General features: G+C 37.4%; 1 non-coding gene and 1 pseudogene across 1 annotated transcript; both read right to left on the reverse strand.

Moving 5' to 3' along the window:
* Positions 1-479: 479 nt before the first annotated feature.
* On the reverse strand, positions 480-586 carry LOC111816450. The gene has a single exon (XR_002820845.1). It is a non-coding gene; the product is annotated as a U6 spliceosomal RNA (small nuclear RNA).
* Positions 587-10,785: 10,199 nt separating this feature from the next.
* On the reverse strand, positions 10,786-11,751 carry LOC101564949 (annotated as a pseudogene).
* Between the last annotated feature and the right edge of the window lie 109 nt (positions 11,752-11,860).

The following is an 11,860-nucleotide window of genomic DNA, read 5'->3' on the forward strand; positions in this document are numbered from 1 at the left end:
AGATTTATTAAGCATTTTTTTTGTTATATGGATATAAAGATAGGAAAACAAGCTAGGAAATCTTTCTCTTTACCAAAGGTGAGCTAAGGCCCAGGAAGAAATGGATGATTATTTCAATATACTATGGTAATCAGAGAATGAGGTGTCCACAGTATTAAACCATTTCCCACTCAGAAAAAGAAGTGCAGCTCACTATCTAGGTTCATTTCACAATTTGAAGACAACAATATGCGATATAACAACAATTGTTGAATTCCTATCATTTTGTTTAGTGAAATATCTGTATCATTCATTTATTGCTGCTTGTTCATTTCTTTGTTTGTTCTGTATTTTAGGAAAGGGTCTACAGGGTGTTGAGGGTGTCACTAGTAGATCAGACTCGTGATTTTCCTGTTTACAGCCTCCCAAGACACGCGCCACCACACCCAGTCTCAACTGCTGTCTCAGCGCGCCCTGGGGGCAGGGCTGACACGCAGAAAAAAAATACCGAACGCTTCATGAATTTCAGTGTTATCCTTGAGCAGGGGCCACGCTACTCTTCTCTGTATCATTCCAATTTTTGTATATGCGCTGCCAAAACGAGCACTGTAACATTTCTAATGTTTTGGGGTTTTTTTACTTTTTTTTCTAATTTTTTTTGTTTGTTTTTAATACATTAAAAAAATGTTCTTGGAAGCTTAATCAAATCTCACTGATTTTTTATTGTGAAAATAATATATAAAAACTTCTGGAGTAATTTTTAAACACAGCTGATCCCTAATCCTACATTTTTCACAGAAAAGTATATGATACTCAGTATTTACTAATTTATTTTCACATGGTGAATCTCAAAGTGCTAAATATCACAATGTAGTACATCAACTTCTCTAAGCCTTGAGTTATTTCTAAAGAAACAGCAGCTCCAACTATTCTCACAGTCAAGGGAGACCATCAACTAATAACATACACTACCAACTACCAAGTCAGTGGGCAGAGGCAAAGCCTAAATGAAAATATAACAATGTTTAACCATGCAAATAAAAATGAAAATGCTATCCTACTACAAAAAGAATTTTTCAAAACTCAGAGTGGTACAAATATGACAAGCATTCATAACCCCACCAGCTAAAGACAGTCACTTAACAATTTGGCATGTTTTATGATAGACTCCTTTTGAAAATTCTAAAGGTAGGAATGGCAATTCCTTTTTATTTATTTCCATTAAATTCAAAACAAAGTCATAAGTATTATAAATATGAAGGTCATATTCTTAAAATTTTAAAGATTTAATATTTATTCCTGTTAATACATTTAAGAGGAACAAATATCCAGTTCCTTGACATTATCAATAAAATCTTTTCTAAACTATTCCCATTACATATTTTTATTTTTTATTTTTAAAGAGTATAAAATATTTTTATTTCAAAATATTATTAAAACAGAAAAATTACAAGTGATACAGAATTTCACTTAAAGTAATATGAATTTAACAGTATTTACTATAAAGTATAATGTTGTCTTACAACTAGTTGTTTGTATTAATAGATATATGCATGTAAAATTAAAAGAAAAATTAAGAAGAGAAAAAGGTCAAATAATTCACAAAAGGAGACAAAACAAATTAAGCATTAACAGCTCCTTTCCATAGATCAGCTGTACAACTGTACAAACCATCCTGCTTACATAGATATATTTCTTCCATGCAGAAAGTCTTTTTTTTTTTCTTTTTTTTTTTTATGCCGAATGCCCTCAAGGCATTTTTTTTTTTTTTGTGGAGCTGGGGATTGAACTCAGACCCTTGTGTTTGCCAGGCAAGCACTTACTCTAATGAGCCATCTCCCTGGCCCCAGAAAATCTTGATTTAAAAGACATAGTATATAAATATTCCTTAAATTCAAAATTTTATTACTATTAAAATGTATCTATTCTACATCTCCCAGGAGGTACCAGGCATGAGCCTTCCAGAACCTCTAGCTGGGAGTGGGGCTCAAGGGACTCAGTCTATACTTTCAATCTCATGTACAATTTGACAATTTGAACTGGGGGAGCTTCTCTCTTTTGCCTCCTCCTTTCTTCTCCCCACTCCCCAGCTTCCTTTCATTCTCATTGTCTTTCTTCCTACCAGCCCTTACCTCTTTTGAACTATACAGATTTATCAGCTATCTCGCTTTCCCTCTCTCTTTCTTTCTCTCTGCTCCCCACCCCAAACAAGGATAAGCAATGAAGAACACACAGCTTTCTCAATGGTGCGTACTGGCACTACTTCTTTTACTCTCTTCCAACTCTTCCTCTTCTCTATTCTAGAAAATATTCTGCTATGGACAGCCTGGCTCTTCATCTTTTCTCACTATTATTTGGAACCAATGTCTATTTGGATCTATGCTTCTGAATCTTAAAATTGGATTTTCTGCTACAACACCCGTTCTTGAGAAACTAAACATCAGTGATGAAATGATAAAGTGCATTTAAACATAAGTAGGGAGAACAGTTGGTTAAGGCTAAAAAAATATGGGCCAGTACAGCGATGCATGCCTGTAATCCTAGCACTTTGGGAGGCTGAGGCAGGAGGCTCACTACTTGCGGCCTGCCTGGGATAATTGTGATTTAGCATGACCTTGCTTTAAAATTAAGAGGCTCAAGCCCCAGTACTAAAAAGTATTAAAAAAAAATTATCTTGCTTCAATATGAATAAAATAGAACAAAATCTAACAAAGTGAAATTTGCAATTTTATTTCTGAGAAAAGAAATTGATTTTGGTTTAAGTATTTGAATTTAATGCCATCTCCTAAATCAAGAAACACAAAACTTAGGGCCAGCCAAAGAGCACAGTGGATTAAAGAGGGTGTACCGAGACAGCAATTAAGACTAGGTGTGGTATCACACACCTGTAATCCCAGCTCTTTGGGAGGCTGAACACAGATCACTATGAGTCTGATCTACACAGTGAGACCCTGTAGACCTTGCACTAAAACACACACACACACACACACACACACACACACACACACACACAAAGTTTTTCTTAAAAAAAGAAACACAAAAATTGATTTACTCATTCAATAAGTATTTACTGAGTACTTTTATTATTGTATAAGGCACTAGATGGGCCAAGTCCCTACTTCCATTTCACAGTATGGAGATAATTAGAGGTGTCGAAGGACACCATGGGAGGTATATGAAAGAAACAAAAGGGATATCTAAGCCAAATAAGGGTGAAGGCAGTCTATCTAGGAAGACCCTCTAGAGCAGAGTATATTTAAAATAAACTATAAAGAATATGAAAAACATATATATATATATAGTTAATGAGAACATTACTAGTAGCAGGAATAACATACAAAAAAGCACAAAATCATTACTATGTTCACAATGCATGTATATAAATAGTAGCTATTGTTCAATGCACAATTCAGATGCAAGGATATGTTGGAGTTCGTTTCTAGTTTTTTGCTTACTATTTCTGTTTTTTTCTTTTCCTCCATTTTGGAGTTTGAAAACAGTACACAGGTTAGTACACAGTTATTAAAAAAGGATAAAAATCAGCACAACCCCAAAACATTTATAATATTTTAATTTGTTACAAATGTTGTGTTTTTGTTTTTATTTTTGTTTTTGAAGTACTGTGGGATTGAACTCAGGACCTCCTCACTGAGTTACATGCCCAGCCCATTTTTTTATGTGTGGAACCGGGGATTGAACTCAGGCCCTTGTGCTTGCCAGGGAAGCACTTATTCCACTGAGCTACCTCCTCAGCCCCAGCTCTTTTTATATTTCTAATTTGATATGGTGTCTTGCTGTATCACTCAATTGACCAGGCTGGGTTCAAACTTGTGATCTTCCTGCCTCAGCCTCCAGGAGTGCTGAGATTACAGCATGCACCACCATAACCTTTAACATTAAACTTAATCAAAAATCATATTTTATTAAGATTGAAAGTAAAATTAATAGAATTAATGTAATTTATATGACCTTGAAAATCCCACTTAGGTAAACATTATAAATTCCTGTACTACAAATTAAACAAGAAGTTTCTACTTACATCACTAGAATTTGAGGATAATGAGATTCAGTAGAAATGACCTCATGTACAAATGAATTACTTAACTCAGAAATTTTCAGAAAAATATGAACTTTATAAATATTTCTTGAAAGTTATCCATGATTAATTTATATCAGAATAATGATATATGTTTTTTAAAAATTTTATTCTTAAATCCATATGTCTTAATTACTTTTCTCTTAGCAGACAAAATACTTGACACCCGAAGTAAAAGGAGGAAAAATTCATTTTAACTCACAGTTTGTAGAGGTTTCGGTCCACAGTTGGGTGTTTCCAAGGGAGGGAAGCACAGCAGAGCAATGCAGAGTAGAAATGGTTCATGACAGCCAAGGTAGAAGGCAAGAGGCAGCAGCAAATAGTGAGTAGCAACCTTCCCTTTCCTTTTAATTCTGTCCAAGATATCAGTCTTTTGGGTGGTGCCACCCACACCCAGGGAAGGCATTTCCATAATCCACACCCAGAATAATACTAAATCAATCAGTGGGCTAATTTAGTACTATGCATCCATATTCCCTATATCATACACACTAGATCCAGCCAGCTCTGAAAAGCCCCACATATGAGTGCCTGAGACTTTCAGAGGACATCCAGAGATAAGTCATAACATTCCATCCTTGGCCCCCAAAAGACTCATGCATGTTCCTTTATGGAAAAGCACTTTAGTCTATCTATAAGTTGCCAAAATCCTCACAGTTTCAATGTTGCTAAGAAGTCCAAATCCAAAGCATCGTCTAATATTTAAGACAAACTCTTAGCTACAAGGACCTATACAAATGAAAGTTATACACTTCCTTCACATAATGGTACAAGTAAACATTTTCATTCCAAATGCAGCTAGAAAGGAATAAGACCAAAGCAAGTGCAAAATTAAACCAAAGATTAAATCTTATAGTTCTATGTCCAGCACTTGCTATAGTCCTTGACAAGATGTGAACTCCAAAGGACTTCGTGTCTCCACTGCCCTTTGGTCATGGCTTCTGTCAGTGGTTGTGGCTTCTCTTTTGGGCCTGCTTTGCTCACTCCTTGCAGCCCTCCTCAAATGATCCACATTTCTGGCTTCCCCCAGCCTTTCGGGGTCTCCACTGCACCTTCTGCATCACACTCACAGCTTCACAAACTACCCTCCCAAAGTACGCTGCCTGGCTTTCCAGGCCTTCTGAAATCTGGGTGGCCTTCCAGACCCCATAACTCTTGAATTCTGCATGCACTTAAAACCAGAATCACATGGACAATGCCAAGGTCTGCTGCCAGCTCAAACAATAATCAGACTTTCTTCCCTTTTTGCTCTAGATATCAAGTTCCTAGACTGATGAGCACTGTGAGCCCAACCCTGAGAAACAAATTTTCTAGATCACTGCCATTCTGGAATATGCATGGTGTCTCAGGCTTTATTCTTAAAACAATGTCTTTCAGCTTTGCAACTGGGAGGCATCAATATCTGGAGTACTTCTGGTTCTTGTGAGCTCCTCAGACCATACTTTCTATTGCCTTATCCCCTGGCAGCAACCAAGTTCTCCTCTGTTCTATCTTTGCAGGCCATAATTTTATTGGAGCTTTCTTTCTAGCCAAACTCAAAACTTTTCAAGTAATCCTGCTGGGCCATTTGCTCCAGATTCTCAAGGTACAGGTGGTGAAAAGGTCTCAACAGAAGCCAGGTCACTGCCTCAGCATTAGACTGCCTTAAAATTTCATCTGCCAGATTAATTAGCCAACTGCCTTTAACCTCAGGCAAACTCTTTGGAAAAGTGTAAACTGCAGACAAATTTTCTACCAAAGTGCATATATGGTCTGAAGTCTAGCAACCAACACAATCCGTGTTCCTAAATGAAACCTCCTGAGTTAGTATCAGCCACAACTCTATCTACCTTAACAAGATGGTTCATCTTACTTTGTCCAAACATAGAGCATACTGTCCTCATATCTTCCACTGTCTCTTCCACAAACAATATAATTCATGAATTTTCAATAAATTTTGATTTAGTGACAAAGACATAAAAGTATTTAAGAAACTGTTATTTTGAAGGTAAAAAAGGTTAGTTGATGGGGAAAAAAAACCACTGTATCTGTCAAATGCCTTTTACAAGTCAGATACTATCCAAGGTCTTTGATTGGGGCAAGATCTTTATCCACAAAAAGCCACAGTACCAGGAAATACAGATATGAGAAAAATGGCAATATAGTGTAATACATCCAACTGACATAGTAGAAACTCAGGATAGGAGAAAACACTAAGCTATTTTTTAATGTATTTGGTACAGGGTGTTACTGCACAGGTTGGACGCTGATCCTCCTGTTTTCAGCCTCCCCAGTGCAAAGATTATAGGTGTGTGCCACCACATTTCGCCTCAATGACTGACACAGCATGTGGTGCTGGGGGATAAGCCCTGGTCCCTGAGCTTGCCTAAGCAGGCACTTAGTCCTCTGAGCTATATCATCGACCCTTAAGGTACTTTATTTTGGGCAAAAATGACAGCTACTATCCATCTAATGCCAACTATGTGCCAGATATTAAAAAAGGGTTTATATGAAACTTTCACACTAGCCCTATGATATATCTTCTCCCATTCTAAGATAAAAACACTGAATTTTCCAAAATAGCCAACCTAGTATATATTAGAGCCAGTATTCAATTCCAGGCAGGCTAGTTCAGTGTGTTTTGTGACTCTCATACTATACTCCTCACAGAAGAGAAAGCACTGGTTTGGAAGTCTCAAGTAGCTCTGGGACCATGGACAGATTACTCACACAATGTCTGACTTTACTTAAATAAAGGGGTTTGACTCAGTGGTATGTTCTCCACCTTCAGAATACTAAAATTGTTAAAATTAAAGACTCTGAATAAAATTCAATACCAAGTCGGTCGACTGCTTGAAACCTGTATTCAAATCATGAATGCATTTAGTCACTTAAAATATGTCTGGGATTTATAAATATATTATACATTTATAAAGCTCAAAATAAAATTGAGGAGGGAATTCTTCCAACTGTCTCTGCATTAACCAATTCAATCAGACAACAGTCTCTTCTGCTTTTGTGTTCCTTCACTGAGAAAGCCAAATATAAACCTACTGATGAAGTACTCATTTGTGTGTCTATGCATCCACTCACTCACTGCTCATGAGTCAGTACGCACATATGTGCTAGATAAATAATAGAATATAAAGATCAATAAGACGTGTCAAATCTTCAGACAGCTTAAAGTCTAGTGGGAAGTGGAAAAAGACATTTATTTAACATCCCATGTAGTATTAATTATGATAAGCAGAATGGGTTATATGGGAGAATGCAGAAAAAGAATTTCAGGCTAGAGGAATACCATGTAAGAGTAAGAATCTCTGTAGGACTGAAACATGGCACACATAAAGGATACAGCAAGAAAAAAGTCCAATTGTGAAAGGCCTTGTTCGCCATAGTCAGAGGTTAGCATAATCCTATAAGTAGCTACTTAATGATTTTAAGCTTAAAGGTGACATGACAATGCAAACATGTAGAAAAATCATTTGAATGGTGTCATAGTTTGGAGTTTTGCATACAAGGCACTTAAGATTATTTAATACTGAGTCACTCAATAATCATACAAAAAGTACAGGAAATCTATATACACACTAAAGACCAAAGACTGCAGTTGAGAGCCTAAATACCACAGTAATGTCCTGCTTGAATCCATCTGAAGACCTAGAGCCCATAAGTGTAGGGATTTGCTGGTCTCAGTCAGATCAGTTCTACTCCGTGAGTAACTGTGGCAGGAATGAGAAAAAAGATAAGAAGACAAAAGCTGAGCTAGTGGTAGCTGGTCTGCCTGGTAGGTGAGATGAACCCACAAGCACAAAAAAATGCACGTTTGTTTTTATCTTTGCAAAATTAATAACACATGACACAACATTGCTTAGCAACTAATAGCTGACCTTAACCAGACAAGATGTTTATCTCATATCTGAGGCAGCTTGTTCACTTTATGCACTGAGGCCTAGTCTTTTCTACACACATTTGACCAATTTTCCAGCTTCCGTGGGTCCCAACAATAGCAATTCTTTCCATGAGTCCAACTGGAAGCCTAGAGCCCATGACAATGTCACATGTAAGCTAGTTTCATGGATCTGTGCTTGGAAGGCCCGCAGGCCAGTGGAGGAAGCCAGAAAGTTTGTGCCAGAGGGATGAAGGATCTGTGCTAGCAGACTGAGGGATGTGAACTAGAGCCAGGAAGTGATGCTCAAAGTAAAATCCAAAACTCCCCCCAAAAAACACAGCCATCCTCAGCAACAGTGAGGTCCAGAGTTTCTCCGATGATGAGGAAAGATGTCTCATCAGGAAAACCAACACAACAACTTCTCCAGGAGACTGAGCTGTGCACTATCTTCCCCTTCAGAGCCAGAAGCAGTGCTCAAAGTGAGAACCAGAGCTCCCCCAAAGTGAATTGTAGCCATCCTCAACAAAGAGGTCCCAAACTCCTTCAACAATGAGAACAGCCGAGTTCATCAGGAAAGCTTCTCTAAGAAAACCAACAGCACCCTACAGCCTGCCTCCAATCTCCCAACAGCTTCTCTTCTTCTTCTCCAGTTCTATGACTTATGTTGCTGGCAACAATCCTCAGATGGGCCTCCCACACCCATATCACACTGGTTCAGTTCAGCTGGGTGTTACAAGTTGACCACTAGTTGTCATGTTTACTAGTTGTAACATGGAATCTGTCAGGCAAGACTAGAGCTGACAGACCAGTTAGTATAATGATAAAAGATAAGATCCTTAACTCTGAAGTAATAATGCATAAGGGGAAACAGTCCCAGGAGATATAACAGGAAAAACAAACATGAGTTAGTGCTTATGCAGATTCAGGAACAGAAGAAAAGTAAAATGTTGAAGATTCTGACTTGATCAGTAAAGGTGGTATTCAAAAATACATGAAAAAGAATTTCAAAAGCAATTTGAAAGAACACCTAAAGAATATTATTTTGTTTTGTTTTTGTTCTGTTTTTTTAGAATACTATTTTGAAGTAATAAAATTAGTGTAGAACGTAAGACTTGCTGGAGGTGCAGCTCAGTGGTGGAGTATTTGTCTAACACTCATGAGGCCCTTGGTTCAATTCCCAGCACTATCTACAGGGGGCATAAGTTTTGCACTCAGAAGTGTCACTTAATAACCATGTAAAGTTTCTTAATTCTTGAAGTCTTGTTTTCCTCATCTGTAAAACCAAAGTAATAAAAGAATCAAACCAGCACTGTTCTGAGGATTAAATCAGTTAATATAAATGAAACATTTAGAATACTAACTAGTAATACTACCTGGCAATTTCCTCAACAAATAATACTACTATCATTATTCCATTGAGTTTGATGTGGCTAGGCTGCATTTGAGGTCCAACTGTAGATGGTCAGACGAGAATTGGAAATACGAGTTTGGGACTGAAGAAACTCTGGTATAAATAATCTTTCTTTAAGAGGTTATATTGAGTTACAGAAATATAACAAATAGTTCTCTAAAGAAATGTGCAGACATAAAAGTATGCCAGATTTCTCACTGATATACTGTTATCCTAATTTTTTTCTGTGTTTGGTACAGGGTCTCATTACACAGCTAGGACTTACAGTAATCCTCCTGTTTTCAGTCCCTCCAGTGCTAGGATTAAAGGTGTGCACCACCACACCTGGTCTTGGTGGCTGGCCATACATGCCCACGGCATGTGGTATATCCTAAATTTTTGATTAAACTACTACTAAGGGTAAATATATCACTCTAAAAAAATTTTCCCAATAAAGCCATTCACAAACACTTCATGAGTATTCTTATAATCTATTATTTTATTTGTAAGAAGATATGGTCCAAATTATAGTGAATATTTAATTCTTAAAAATTCCTTACATTAAGACACATTGTCATTAATCTTCCTCAAAATAGTATCTCTTGCTTTAAACATAATTATACTATCATACTTGTCACTATCTTGAAAGGCCCCTTTTGCAACAAATTGTGCTATCATAGCTGCCTTGATGTTCTGAATTAATTCAATTCATTTTGATTTTGGAGAACAGCAAGAACTCACGTGATCCCACACCCAAAGATAAGATCAATGAAGACATACCATAACAGAAGTGTGTCTTTCCATTGGAGAGCACTAGGCAGCAAAATTCAGTGTATTTTCTATCACACTTCATAAGGATGCTCATGAAAGGTCTTGTAGAATTGCTTCAGAAAAAGTGAGGAACACTTGGGATAATAAGTGATTAGTTATGATATCCCAACATGTAACTGCTCCATTCAACTCTAGCTTATTCAGATTTATAGGTAGAGTTTGGTCTACACTGTGGAATTCCCAAACAATTCTCATATTAACAAAAAGAAAAATCTAAAGCTAAAATGTACCACTCAAACCTAAGTAAGTTAAAATCACACAGAACAAACTTTTTTTTTTTTTTTTTTTTTGTGGAACCGGGGATTGAACTCAGACCTTTGCGCTTGCCAGAGAAGTGCTTATCCTACTGAGCCATTTCATTTCCCTGGCCCTAAAAATTTTTTAAAGATTATTACTTTGTTTCTTATATATGATTTCTACTTTAAAAATATACAGTAAAAGTATGATATTGCTTTCACCCACAGTAAACTAGATCTATAGAAAACAAATCTTATTAGTCTATTGCTGAAAAATCATCTTAATTAAAACACTGTTACTTTTCAACATATTATCATTTGGACGCATTTTATTTTATTTTTTTCACAGTGCAAGTATCTATTTGATTCTATTTGAATGTTCTTATTTTTGGAGAACAGCAAGGCATTTTATTATCCACTCTTTCCATTCCTTGAAGGCTTCCACAGGTTTGGACAATTCACATTATCCTCAAAACTGTGTTTTGGAGTTGCTCTTGGTGTGCCAGCAGACTCGCCATCAATCCACCTCACAAGCACCTTGTATCTTTCTGCAATGTTGAAGCCTATAACATGCTGCAACTTGCCTCAACACATGGGGCAAAGGTTCAGAGGGCATTGGTCAGCTTCTTCCAAGTGGTTGGAGTCCTACATTAGGCATGCAAGCCACTGACAGTGTTGCAGTCCAAATATATGCCCAATCTCATGAGTTAAAGTCTTACCGGACTGCAGCAGTAAAACACTAGTGATTTCAGGAACAGTTATCAAAAATGGAATAATCACTGGAAGATTTTATTCTGGAGCTTCTTCACTTTGTCTTCATAGTGTGAGCTATATAAATCTCTGCCATACCTGGCGAAGCTAAATATCCCCACACCATCTGTCAGAGAGGACTGTCTGAAGACAAAATTCCATGAGTTTCTTGGGTAAAGATCAAACATGGTTATCCCCACAACACAGAAGGCATCTTCAGGTTTCTTCTTTTTTAAGAATTTCAGGATATGCCCTGCATGAATCTGTAGATTCTGAGTGTGATCACTGACTCTAAAGGAACACCTGGTTACAGAAAGAGAAACTGGCTCCAGGAGTTTGACTGTCAGGCCATAGAAAAATGCTTCACAGTAGCCCTTGAGCCATTTAACATATTCTTCACTGATAACCCTAGTGTTTCCTAGAGCGCCAATGGACTGTATGTAAATGCTGCATTTCTCTGGAGAGGGGGTCTTTTGGCACGGGTCACTGAAAAACTCTTCGAAGTCCTGAGGAGCCTCAGGGTGGGAGGTGATCCAGTCTGACTGGGAGTGCAAGGTGATAGGGCCAAAGAGTTCACAAGCTGGCTGGAAGGCTTCATTAATTAAGCACTGCTCTTCCTGGATAGGAAGAACCAACATTGTGAAGATGGCCATACTCCCAAAATTGCTGTACAGATTTAACGCAATCCCTATCAGACTACCACCGAC

Source organism: Octodon degus, unplaced genomic scaffold (assembly GCF_000260255.1).
Source record: "Octodon degus isolate 3935 unplaced genomic scaffold, OctDeg1.0 scaffold00032, whole genome shotgun sequence".
Classification (NCBI taxonomy): Eukaryota; Metazoa; Chordata; class Mammalia; order Rodentia; family Octodontidae; genus Octodon; species Octodon degus.